General features: G+C 44.7%; 1 pseudogene; it reads right to left on the bottom strand.

Moving 5' to 3' along the window:
* Nucleotides 1-576: 576 nt before the first annotated feature.
* Nucleotides 577-12,862, bottom strand: LOC127218159 (histone-lysine N-methyltransferase SUV39H2-like; annotated as a pseudogene).
* Nucleotides 12,863-13,852: the final 990 nt, after the last annotated feature.

Raw genomic sequence — 13,852 nt, 5'->3', positions numbered from 1 at the left:
AGGCAGCCTGAGACAGGTACAGTCGTCTGTCCTGTTGCAGAAGCACAGGTATTATTTTATTAATTTAAGAAGGGGAATTGGTGGGACCCATAAATGGGAGTCCATTCCATCTTGCCACAAGTTCAGAGAGCTCAAATCACTCCTGTTGTCCTTAAGACATTAGCTTAATGGCTACAGGATGCCCAGGCTCCTATCTAAATAACAATAGACTTGGGCCCAGACAGTTTTATACTCACCCTGAAGGCTAGGTGTAGCTATGGAGTGCCTGAAGGCAAAAGAGTGCTCCAGCTACAAAGTGTCTTTAGGATTAAGGGAAGTGATTGCTATTTGCCCTTTATACATGATAAAAGAAGTCTTGTGCGATTGTTCCCACCTTTGGTTGATTACTTAAGTTGGTGTATGAATAAACTGGAGTGCATTCAGTATGGACTGAAACTGCCCTCCTGCTACTATCCCAAGTCTTTGTCTTTCCTTGATCATCTATAGCTAGCCTTTCCTTCACCCACACGCCTCCACTCAGGAGCAGACCTGGGACTGCTCGGCTGGTCCCTATTGCAGCCCCACAAACACTAGTATTCAACAGGTAACCTCAGCAAGCCTCAGCCCCACATTTCTGACCCCCCCCCCTTTTTTGGCAGGGCTATGGTCAATAGAATCTGAGCATAATTCTCCAGAACCTTTCATTTGATAATTGAGAGTCAGCTCTTCTCCAGCTTCTATGGTTCTTGTGGAAAACAGTACTAACTTGGGAAGCTGAGTATCAAGTTTATTGATGGAAACATTAAAGACCTGAAGATTTGGGTTACAACCATGATTCACAAAGTAAGACACATTTACATATCAAGCTGCATCCACTGATCCACTGTGAATTCAAAAAGATATGTGATTCCTTGGGTGTCATTTAATTCCACGCCTTTCAGTTTCTTCACTTGTGATGACCTCTCCAACATATTCCATGACAAAACTCATTCTTTTAATCTTCACAAGGGTTTATACACCTCCACCACAAACCATTGCTTGTTTTAAAGGTGCACAGGGATACTGTGTGTCTTTTTGTACAATCCTATTGGGACAATCAGGTTCACATTGGTACCTTGAGTTGCATTCGTGGATGAGAGTGCCAGGTTTGATTTTAATTTGTTGGTTCTTATTATAGGCCAAAACAACACTTTTCAAAGAAGCATTTTTAAAGATGATTCCTGGAGCTGGCCTGTACTCATTAATGTAGTAGAAGTCTTAAAGTGGGCCCTCCACGTCAACCATATTTTCAATAAATACCAACCATGTGCTGTTCTTTCTTCTGTTGAGGTAGTCTTGCCCTCTCTGCAGAGCTATTCTTTGTTTGCCTTTCTTTACAATGTACTTAGAGACAGCTGGTGCCAAGGGTTTGCTACAGTTACTTGGAGTGACTGCCTTGCCTGCCTTTACCAGAGATAAGTAACTACTCTTGTCATTGGAGGACTGCTGCAACAGTTGAGGACACTTGCTCAAGGGCTCCCAAGTATTTGTAGACTCTTTGCATCCGTTCCACTTTACAAGATAATATTCCACATCTTTGTATGTGGGAATCACTTTGACTTCCTGATCCTCTTCCTTCCACCTTGGCGTGCTGGGGCACAGGTGTGAGCCAACCTAGGAGTGAAATTATCATGAGCTGCTTGTATTGAGACTGAGGGAAGAAAGCAGCAAGGACCTGGGAAGGGGGAACTCAGATTCCTCAGGGTGGGAGTTGACCAGCTGCATGCCTGAGGGCAAAGGTCTACCAGCACCTACAGTGAATGTTCAGGGGCTCTCAGTGTGGAGAGGATGAGGATACAGATGCCAAGTTCCACCGGGGCCCCGACACACCAGATTTTCTCTGGATGGATGTGGAAAAGAGTAGAGGTTGGCTCTTGTCAGTCTCAGAATCAGCATCTTTCTTCAGCAGCAATTTAGGCCCTGACCATGAGGGAAAGCTTTGCAGATTTCATGTTGGCTCATGGGCTAGGGTTTGTGGGTCAGTGGTAGAGTGCTTGCCTAATATAGGTGAGGACCTGGCTTCTATACTCATCACTGAAGAAAACAGACTGATCAGTCACGCTCCCATCTCAGTCTGTTTGGCAATGGAACCATTCGAGCTGATCACAAAAGGTACAGTGTCTTAATGGCCATCAGGTGATGATGTCAGCAAACGTGCCATGTGTCTGCTAAATAGATGCTGCAGTTTGTCTCCACACTGGGCCTCCAAGCTGTATTGTCAAAGTCCTGGGAATGGACAATCTTCATGAGCTGAGTTCCTTTTTTTGTATGTAGAGAGGCAAGTTTTGAAAACACACAGATTAGAGTGTACCAAATTATCAATGGCAATGGTGCTCTTTTTGTTTTGTTCTGCTTTGGGTTTTTTTTTTTTTTTTTTTTTTTTCTGAGACAGTGTTTCTCTGTGGCCTTGGAGCCTGTCCTGGAACTAGCTCTTGTAGACCAGCCTGGTCTCAAACTCACAGAGATCCACCTGCCTCTGCCTCCCGAGTGCTGGGACTAAAGGTGTGCACCACCAATGCCCACTGGCAACAGTACTTTTTCTTTCTTAAAAATATGCTATTTTTCTTTGATAATTTCATACATGCTTTGTGTGTGTTTGGGTGTGATAGGGTCTCACTATATAGCTGGCCTTGAAGTCATGAACCTACTCACTCAACTTCCTCAATTGCTGGGATGACAGGCATGGGCTACTATGCCCAGAAATATTATTTTTAAGTAATACTAAGTAATAGTACTAAGTCAAAACTACTGCTTGCCTCCTAGTGGGTGAAAGGACACTAGCCTACTAGAACATGTTGTTCTGGCAGGCCTTACCCTTCTCCCCCATTCTGCTGCCTTGCTAAAACTGGTAGATTACATTCCTAAAGCTAGCTCCCAAGGTCTCTTCCCATGTTTAGCCACTTCTTCCCTGTGAGGCTGACTCCCAAGTCCCAGCAATCAGAAACCTCCTTTGGCTCAACTAATTAATATGCCCAACTAAAATTAAACGCTTCATTCTAAGCGTTTCCCCCTTTTATAAGCCAACACTTTTTCTATGGCTTCGCCAGTCTCCTTTCTATGCAGAGGCAGCTCTCTGTCCCTTCAGGCCAAATACCCCTTCCCTCTTTCCCTTGTCCCCTTCCCCTTCTCCTTCATCCCCTATCTCCTTTACCATATCATCCTAGCCCACTCTAACACACATCTCCCCTTCTCCTCTCAAAAATTACACCTGCAAGGTCATTCGCTGTTGTTTTCCTGCCTGAGTCAGCAGGCAGCCACTTTAATTTTTCTTCCTTGCTTAATAAAGGATCTCTGTGAAAACAGGTGTTTGGGTGTGGTTTGTGCCTGATCTGGGGTCTGGGAGGAACCCTCCAGCTGTTCAGGGCTCTCCTTCAATGGCCATTGATTCAGTTGAATGAATAATGACCAGCATTTAAAACAACACACAAGAAGCAGGAAAAATGGCTCGTTGGTTAAGAGCACACAGTGCTCTTGAAGATTGGAGTTCAGTTGCAAGCAATGATGTTGGGCATCTCACAACCACCTATGACTCCAGCTCCAGGGATCTGATGTCCTTTTCTAGTCTCCACGGGGGGGGGGGGTACTGCATTCACACACAAATGAAAAACCAAACAAAAAGGTAAGCATTGTTGTGAAACCTGTAATTTGCATGTTCTTGCTCATACTGTGTATATATATGTGTGTATACTGTGTTGCTATAATTTATATTTTATGATGGGGCTATAATTTAAAAATGTGAAAATTGCTGATCTGGAGCATGCATTTGGTTGTTTTGTTTAATTTTGTTTTTCTGAGATAGGGTTTCTCTGTGTAGCTTTGTAGACCAGGCTGGTCTCAAACTCACAGAGATCCATCTGCCTCTGCCTCTCGAGTGCTGGGATTTAAGGCGTGTGCCACCATTGCCCAGCTCACATTTGTTTTTTCTTTTAAGAACACTGGGTAGGCACTCTCATGCCATGGCATGACATGTGTGGAGGTCAGAGGACAGCTGTGGAAGTTCTTTCCTTCAACCATGTGTGTCTTGGGAATTGAACACACATGGTCAGGCTTGGTGGTAAGCATCTTTACCTGCTGAGCCATCTCACTGGCTCTTGAGCTCACATGATTTTTAAAAAGATAGTTTACTTTTGCGGCTGGAGAGATGACTGAGTGGGTAAGAGTGCTTGCTGTGCATGCATAAGGACCTAAGTTCAAATCCTCAGAACCCATGTAAAAAGCTGGTCATGGTCCTGAGCATGCCTATAATCCTAGTTCTTTTGGGAGGGTTGGGGACAAGAGAATTTCTGGAACCTGCTGGTCACCAGCCTAGCCCCCCCCCCAAAAAAAAATATTTGTGAGCTCCAGTTTCAGAAGATTCCCTGACTCAAGGGAACAAGGCAGAGTGAGTGTGATAGAACCTAGGATTTATTGTTCTGCGTCTGGGCTCCTATATGAATGGTTGCATGCATGTGAGCAAGCACCTCCCACCGTCCACAATATACAAGTAAATTTACTTTATTCCCAGCCTTCAATCCCAGCACTCAGGAGGCAAAGGCAGGCAGATTTCTGTGAGTTCGAGGCTAGTCTGGTCTACAGAGGGAGTTTCAGGACAGGCTCCAACACTACAGAAAAACTCTGTCTTGAAAAACCAAACAAACAAAAACCAACCAAAACAAACAAAAAACTGGGTTGAAATAGCAAGAACTGTGAAATAAATTTTTTGAGTAGACACTTTCGTAGTGGAAGCAAATTAGATTCCTAAATCTTGACATGTCTTCATTTGGTCATGATATTCATGACTGTAAAGCTGTTCATTGAATTCAGTAGTTCACAGTGACTGATTCTCTGCATGTCTTACTTCCCAAATGTAAGAATCTGATTAGGTCAGATGTCTTGTTTGCTCAACTTGTGTTGTGGCCATGGAGACTGAGTAAAGATCACGAGAGTCCAGTAGGGCAGGTTTGTGTTTGGGTAACCATGGATGTCCACAGTGGGCACACAGCCTGGGTTACTGGAGAACAAGGTGTTGCCTTGAGAGGAATGTCCTTTCTTTCTTTTGGAATGGGTTCAGGAGTTAGCCTCAAAACTTCACTCTAGTACTGCCTGGGTTAGGTGACCAGCTTTTACATGAACATTTACTTGGATCAACATTAAAATAGCCTCCTGGGAGACAGTTTTGTAGACATACTGAGTCCAATAGAGTTCTGGAACTGTGGGAGCTACTTATTCCCAAATAGATCGAGAGATGCCTGAATAGTAGCCCTTCTAAATTCTCAAGAGATCAGGGAGTGAACCTTTCCCATTATGAGTTCATTGAAGTCTATCTTGTGGGGAGCAGAGGAAGACCTCAGTGAATGAAGTTCTGAGTGAATGTTATTTGACATGTGTACAGTCATGTCAGAGATCCCAATGTCTCAGCTCTATGACAGTGGCAAAGTCTTCCTGGGGGTGTAAGTGTGAATGATGACAATGTATGCAGAAAATGTCCAGCATAGCCTTCCTTCTTCCCCACACGAGATTTATAACCTGAACATTGCTTCCCTACAGAGATGATTCCTACTGAGATTAGCTAAACCTGTTCCCTTGATCCATCTGCATACTCTAAAACCTGTCTCTCTATTCTACTCTCCTTCAGAGAGCTCAGTTCACCCAATCCCTGATTTTCTGTGTAAGTGCAACAGTTCCAAAGGGCAAGGTTTTCCCAATGGAAGTGTTGCAGCTCTGAGGGGAAAGGAATCCTAGCAATCAGGATTCAAGGAGTACCACAAGGTCACAGTGTATAACAAGCATCACACAAAAGATGTATTGAGACAGACACAAGATGGTGGCTGCCTCTCCTTGGGTGAGAAGCAGCAGGGAACTGGGCAGGAGGCAGGCTTCTATAGGGTTTTTGGGAGAGGAGTTTTCCAGCGTGGAAATTGGTGGGATTTCAAGTCCTGAACTTGGGGCAAGCTCAGGGACTGGTAGGATTATTAGCTCAGGATTGGTGAGTTTTCAAATCCAAAAGTGAGCTCAGACCTTTTATCCCACAGTATATGTATCCATGTGTTTATCAGTTCTTCGTTCCCTTATCATCCCAGTTAGGTTAATTCCTGGAACCAGACAAAGGTGCACCACTTTCTCCCATCATTGGTTAGTTAGCACTTAGGGAAGTACTAGGTATCACAGGTTCTGCTAAGTAAAACTATGTAGCAGTCAGGATTGGCCATGTTCTGTTGCAGTAACAAACACCCCAAACATCACCATCTTACTGGAGTTTATTTCTTGTTTATGATATATAGCCAATGTATGCTTATTAGGGGCATCAGTATGGGGCTTTCTCCTTGTAGCTACCCAGGGACTCAGGCTGCCTAGGGATCCACCACCTCAGGCATTGTTACCAAAACAAACACAACTTCAGCATTCCTAGCCATAGGGAAGGGGAGGTTTGGAGAATCAAGCATTCTTTTTAAATGATTTCACCCAATTGACATATGTTGATGTTGTGTGACAGACTTTTCCTGGGGAGATGTAACACACACATGTCTACTCAACCCAGATAAAGAGCTCACAATAGACCAAAGTGCAGATACTACCAAATCCAACTAGGTGAACCTATGAGTTTTACTGGGGTTACTTACAGGAGTCTGGGTGTGGGGTTACTTACAGGAGCAGAAATGCATCACTAAAACCCACCCCAGCATGGGGAAACCTGGAGCAGACTGTACAGTAGGCAGGCAGCTCAACAGGTTGGAGGGTGTCCTTTCCAGGTGCCCTTAGTTGGTCTGAGCCCCTACCAGGCAGCTGGGTTGGTCTCTGTTCTTCCTATGCAGTTGAGCTGGTCTGTCTTCTTGCAGCTTGGTCCCTCTGAGAGTGGCTCTCAGCAGTTCTTTACCATTTCCTCTTGGAAGGGAGGGGCCTAATGACTCTGGTCAGTTTTAGGGACTTCCTGGAGCTAGTTTGGATTGTTTACTTAAAGAACTTCCCTGCTGGTTGAAATGTTCCAATCAAGGAGGAAACTGCTATAGCAGTGATGTTCCACTATACTTACCAAGGCAGGGAAGTAGGGTCCTTTGTGTGCCCAGGAGAGGAGAAATGGAACTATATGTGAACACAGCAAAGCACAGCACTAGTGGCTCTAATTTAGTGGCTCATTAGGTAGAGCACTCCTCAGAACTGCTTGAAGAAACATCGACTCTGGGGGAGAACTCACCCCCAGGAAGGCTTCTGAACACCGTGTTTGCTCTGGCCAATAGTGAAGGTATGGTCTCTTGCTTGCTTGCTTGCTTCCTTCCTTCCTTTTTTTTTAAAGAGTTATTTATTTATTTATTATGTACACAGTGCCCTGTCTGCATGTATCTCTGTAGGCCAGAAGAGGGCACCGGATCTCATTATAGATGGTTCTGAGCCACCATGTGGTTGCTGGGAATTGAACTCAAGACCTCTGGAAGACTAGCTAGTGTTTTTAACCACTGAGCCATCTATCCAGCCCCGCTATGGTCTCTTTCTGTTGGTTCTCTCAAGGAAAGTGGAGAGATGCCTGTGACAGAAAATTAATAACTAAAAAGTATAAATTAGAGCTTATGGCAAGAAGGGAAAACTAGAGAGAACAGGAAGTCTAGCCAATAGATAACTCCCTGACTACAGAGTACGGAAGCAAAGCCCACATGCAGTTCTCAGGAGACAGAGAAGAAAGCCGGAGCCCACCACCAGGTGTGTTAACATCCTCCCTGTCCTATTATCTTGAAAAGAAGGCCACTGAGCCTATCAGTCATTAGAGAGAGAGAGAGAGAGAAAGAGAGAGAGAGAGAGAGAGAGAGAGAGAGAGAGGGATACCCTACAGGTGTGCTAATCAATCTTGCCTAAACAGATGACAGTTACTATTCACTTTGGTTCATGGTGACCTTGTAAGGAAACTTAGTACTCTGTAAAATCTCTGTAACCTTAGAAACCTTGTGAACTGAGGCTAGTGACCTCAAGTCTCCCTTTCCCTTTTCCCTTTTAAAAATGCTTTGCAATTGTAATGGGGGCCTTACTCTTCCGATAGAGTGAGGTCCCAGCCAGTTTGGTTCTTAGCAGTAAAAACCTTTTGCTTTTGCAGTCGGGAGTCAGTTCCTTGGAGGTTGAGGGGTTTCCCGGTAGGCACAACAATGTGCCAGACATAGTGTTACATGCCTGCTATCCCAGCACGTGAAAGTCTGAGGCAGGAAGATAGTTCAAAGTCAGCCAGGCTACATAGTGAGCTTGTCTCAGAAAACATAAAAGGGGGTGGGGTAGATATCTGAAGAGTTAGGGAGAGGAGTGGGGGCGGGGAGGAGATACGATCAAAATACTTGTATACATGTTTGGTATTCTTTTTTAAAAAAAGATTTATTTATTAGCTTAATGTGTACAGGTGTTTTGCATATGTATGTATGTATGTATATTCTGTGTAAAGGAGTTGGATGCACCAGAACTGGAGTTACAGACAGCTGTGAGCTGCCATGTGGTTGCTAGAATTGAACCTGAGTCCTCTGGAGCCATCTCTACTGCCCCGTGTATGGGATTCTTAAAGAATAAAAATATATTTAAATCAAAACAACAAAAAAAGGGTAGAGACAGAGTTCATATTTTTCTTTTAAAAAGTATTTTCCAGCTGGGTGTGATATCATATACTTTTAGTCCTTGAATTTGGGAAGCAAAGGCAGGAGCATCTTGGTGAGTTCCAGGCCAGTCTGGTCTATGTAACAAATTTCAGGTCAGCCAGGGCTATAGACCCTGTCTCAAAACAATAGACGTTTTCTAAGCTCAGTGGCAGGGCGCTTATCTAACAGGCACAAGGTCCGGAACTACAGCCTTGGCTCTTAAAAATGGTTCCTGTACACTCATTCACTTTACAATATTTAACTTCCCAAAGTTTGATCTTTGGAAAAAGTTCCCACAGGGAAGGTCCAAAGGTGATTTGCAAAAGGATTCCTTGTGCTGGCCTCACAAGAATAGTCAACAGCCCTCATAGCTCACCCTCTTCCTTGTCAGCACTGTACTCCCTCCTGAGGAAGATCTGCTGGGCACAGCTGTCCTTATTCTTGATCCTCACTGCCACCCTCCTTTTTCATGAGAGGACCCTATTCTGTTTCGTTCTTGGCCAAAGTTGTCCCTGACGTCTGATCCTTTGCAGTCTGGAAGGGAGGTGAATGACACTTTTCCGAAGGGGTGGTTAGAGTGGGAGAGAAGAAAGTAGGCCAGCCAGCTGTTCCTGGGAGGGACTGTTGGCAGCACTCAAGGCCCAGCCTTCTTATAGGCCTCACCCACATGCCGGGAGCTGCCAAGGTGTCTCTGTGTTTCTCAACCCAAACTGATGTTTTGAAGCCTGCCTCTAAAACTCTACCCAGGGTCCGGAAAGCCACTGTCCTTTTCCTCTGCAGAACTTCCCCAGGAACATCACTTAGTCCTACTGTGTGGCCACTAGAGCAAGAGTCCCACCTGTTGACCTTCCAGTCTATTCTCCATCCTAGTTCTACACTGCTTAGATTGCTGCTCAGAGCTACAAGGAGCAAACAAGGGTAATGGTGACTCCAGTTAGCCTAAAGTTATATAGACTGACGCATTTCTCTACAAATAGTCCCAACCTGTGTTGAGCCAGGCAGAATCTCCTCTCTAAAGTGTTGCACATATAACCAATGTTTTCCTCCTTTGTGTTGTCACACAGGACTCTTAGGGGCCGTCTCTGAGACTGTTTGCAGGTTCCTCTCAGAGAGGCCCTCCCTGTTGGGCTCTGTCTTTCTATTCACACAAGGCCCAAGGGCTTCATGACACGAAGGCTGTCTTTCTGGATGCCAGCCCATGGTTTTGTCTCAGGAGGCAGGGACTGTTGAACTCTGTCATCCTGTCTGTCCCTGAATCTATGGTCTAGTGGGTGCTAGGGTTGGCACAGCATCATATCCAGCTTTCAGGGAATGTGGGCAGAGCGGAGTCTGGGGATCATACGGAAATGATTTTGTTTTCAATTCTGGGGATGGAACTCAGAGCCTCATGCATATTAAGCAAGTGTTCTGCTACCAAACCATACCCACAGTCCTGCTTTTTGTCATAAGTGGCAGTAACTACTGGGTCACTGCCCCTTGAGATAGGTGTCCCCCCACCTCCACTGGGCTCACTGGAGGAGGTTTTCATCTAATTCTCTCCTCCCTGACGCACTACATACAGCCCACCCCCAGTTTGGAAGGGCCACTTGGTGTCTGCTTCTCTGTGGCCTGGGGTACAGGCTGGAGTGAGGCCTGACCTCCAGTACCCCCTGGCCAGCTTCAGTTCCTGAATGAATGCTACCTTTATTCTGTCTGTTTGTGCTCCAGGCAGATGAAATTGAAAGCCTCTCGTGTAAACATACAATTTTGAAGGGTGTTCCTTTGAAATTTTGCTGACTTTTAGAACTGTGACCCTATGAAGAGAAAAAGAGCTTGTTTTTAGCCAGGTTGAGTCCCACCAAGACCGTCCCACAGGGAGCCCCATGGAAGCTTTTCTCCATCATTGCCACTGGCAGAGTTCCCTATTAGCCTGCAAACCAATTCTGATGCCTGAGACCTACTCATAGCTCATTCTTTTGTTTTGAGAGAATCTTATTTTGTAGCCCAGGCTGGCTTTGAACTCATGGCAAACTGTAGAACCCTGCATGGACCCCCGAGGCACCTTGAGCAAGCCTGAAGCTGTTGGCGGGAACTCCTTGCCCCAAGGCTGTTGTTGGTACTCTTCCCGTTTTGATAACACACACTACGTGACAACACACACCTCGTACGGAGGAGCTAAGCCTAAAATTCCTGTAATTTTCCACTGTGCTGTGAGTCAGTATTTAAGCCCGTTCTTTCCTTCTTTCCCTTCAATAAACGGCATTCGGCATTTGGCGTTCCGACATTGCCATTGAATGTATGACCCGCTGTCTTGTCTTTATTTCAATCTCTAGGCCTTCGCCCGATTCGTGGAACAGATGGTAGCGTGGGCGCTACAGCAAACACCCTGCCTCAGTCTCCTGAGTGCTGAGATGACAGGCATGAGTCACTGTGCCTGGTTCTTGTCACTCATCTTTTGGCACATTAGTGGGTCACAGAACTGGTGGATGCTAGCAGCCTTAAAAAAAAAAAAAAACAAAAACAAAAAACAAAAAACAAAAAACAAAAAACCAGAATTGCTCAGCAGAGCTCAGTGGCAGGGTGTGTGCTTTCCCAGGTGAGAGGCTCAGCAACCCCTCAGCCCCTTTTCCTGTTGTGATAAAGTACACTGACAAAAGCAATCTGGGAGAAAAGGGGCTTCTTTTACTCACAGTTAAAGGTACAGGGATGTTAAGGCATCAGGAGCTTGAACCAGAAACAGACAAATGCTGCAGTTCAGTTAAGGATCTGAGTCAGGGAATGATGCTGTCCACAGTGGGCAGGTCCTTCTCTTCTCAATTAATGCAATCAAGATATTCCTCCAGTGGCGCATCTCCCAAGAGATTCTCGATTTTGTTGGCAATTAACACTAATGATCTCTTTCACCTGCCCCCCCAATAACAAAGCAAATGGAAAATTTAGCTTTTATCAATAATAAAATATGTAATTTCACTATATTTTTGATTCACTTAAATGTGCATGCACTGCAAGATTCCAATACAAACATCTGTCTTTCTTAGTGCACTATAATATTTGTTTGTTTTCAAGACAGTGTCTCACTACGTAGCTCTGACTGTCCCAGAACACACTCTGTGGACGAGGCTGGACTTGAACTCACAGAGATCCACCTGTCTCTGCCTCCCAAGTGCTGGCATGGGCCACTATACCTGATTAATTTTGACAATTAAATCAGAGCCACGGATCACTCTTTTAGAACAATTTTGTATACATTGGTGTTTGTATGCATGTCTGTGTGAAGGAGTCGGATGCATGGGAACTGGAGGTACAGACAGTTGAACCCAGGTCCTTTGGAAGAGCAGCCAGTGCTCTTAACTGCTGAGCCATCTCTCCAGCCCACACTGATCCCTTTGATCCTTTGCTTTCAAAGAATATATTATTGGAAGGAGATGAGTACTCCATGCATCCTGCTTTTCTCATGCAGCCAGTGCACTTGCCATCCCTGTTCTCTGTTTAACATAGATTCCCCAAAGTGAGAACAGGCATTTGGAAGATCACCTGGGCAATCAAGACTGTGCAACCCATCTGCTAATGAGTGCTGGGCTCCTGCAGTGAGCCTCTGCCTCATTTAATAAGTTAATAGCTATTAATGAGAATGTCCTTGAATGACCCCTCTTGGTATCCTGCAGTGATACCTATTATTAATTCTCTTAATGTCAAGAAAAAAAAACCAATTACCCAAGGAGAAATAATTACAGAGATTGCTATCAATAGGAGGAACCCTATTATGTCACTTTTGTACCCTACTCCTAATGTTATATATAGCTGCCTTTTCCAAAAATTTTCTCCCTTTATTTCAACATGTGTGTCCTCTGGAAATGAGATACTTAGTCCCTGGCTTACTGTGTGCCAGGTATGGAGGGGGGTCAATACAGACTTATTTAATTCTATCATCTAGTTTTATAACAATCTTGTAGCACAGGCAGTTAGGCCTATTTTACAGATGTGGAAACAGGTTTAGAGACTCAAGTGACTTGCTAGTATATGACAAAAGTGGCATTTGAATGTATGTGTCTAAGCCCCAGACTGTGAGTCAATGCCCCTGCTTTAGTCAGTAAGGAGACAGGCATTTCTCCTCTGGAGCTCACAGTTGAAGGTTGGGATGATCCCCAAAGAAGTGGCCTCTGGGTTAGGCATTGATCTTATTAGTTTGATAAAGTACCTGAGAGGAGATTGTTAAGGGGGACAAGATTGATTTTGGCCCTTAGTTGTAGAGGGTCTACAATACTAGGAGTGGCTTCAACCATGGAGGTGGGAGTATACATCAGGGATTTCTCAAATGACTGTGATATACAGGAAACAAAGAGCTGTGCCAACCCGGAACCAGAACTGGGGCTGGGCTGTAACATCTATAGGCCTGCCTTTAGTGACCCATCTCCTCTATCCAGGCCCCGCATTCTAAGCAATGGTTCTCAACCTGTGGGCCACAACCCCTTTGAGGTCACATATCAGATATCCTGCATATCAGATATTGACGTTGCAATTCATTACAGTAGAAAAATGACAGCTATGAAGTAGCAATGAAAATAATTTTATGGTTGGAGGTCACTACAACATGAGGAACTGTATTAAAGGGCCACAGCATTGGGATGGTGAGAACTACTGCATGAGAAACATCAGCATGAGAAACTGCATTAAAGATTGCAGCATCAGGAAGGTGAGAACCACTGTAAGGTTTCACAGCCTTCAGAACACCTCCCCAAGATGGGGATGAAGCACTTGAATCACTCACCATAATCAAGAAGGGGAGCCTGTTCAACAGAGGTCATGGGGGGGGGATAAACCAAAGAAAGAAAGAAAAGAAAAAAGGAACTCCAGCCTAAATCTCACACTATATATGAAAAACAACTCAGAAATTAATCGTTAAATATAAATATAAGACATTTTAGAAGAAACTGGGATGGGTGGGGGACTTTGGAGTTAGGAACAAATACAACTCTTAGACCTGATGTCAAAATGAACAACTCATTAAAAGGAAAAACTGACAGATTCTCATCAAACTTAAAGTGTTACTCTGTAACAGGGCAAGTGTATAGTATGGAAAGCTAAGTTACAGGCCTGGGGAGGTGGCTCAGCAGGGAAAGACACTAGCTCCCAAGCATGATGACCTGCGTTCCATCCCTGGGACCTACATGGTGGAAGGTGAGAACTGACTCCCGCAGGTTCTCTGACCTCACAGATGCCATGGAGTGCATGGGTCAACAGACATCCAAAATAAAGAAAGAAACAAATGAGAA

Source organism: Phodopus roborovskii, unplaced genomic scaffold, assembly GCF_943737965.1.
Source record: "Phodopus roborovskii unplaced genomic scaffold, PHOROB, whole genome shotgun sequence".
NCBI lineage: Eukaryota > Metazoa > Chordata > Mammalia > Rodentia > Cricetidae > Phodopus > Phodopus roborovskii.
Note: the sequence above shows the minus strand (reverse complement) of the source record. Positions and strands in the feature narration are given on the sequence as shown.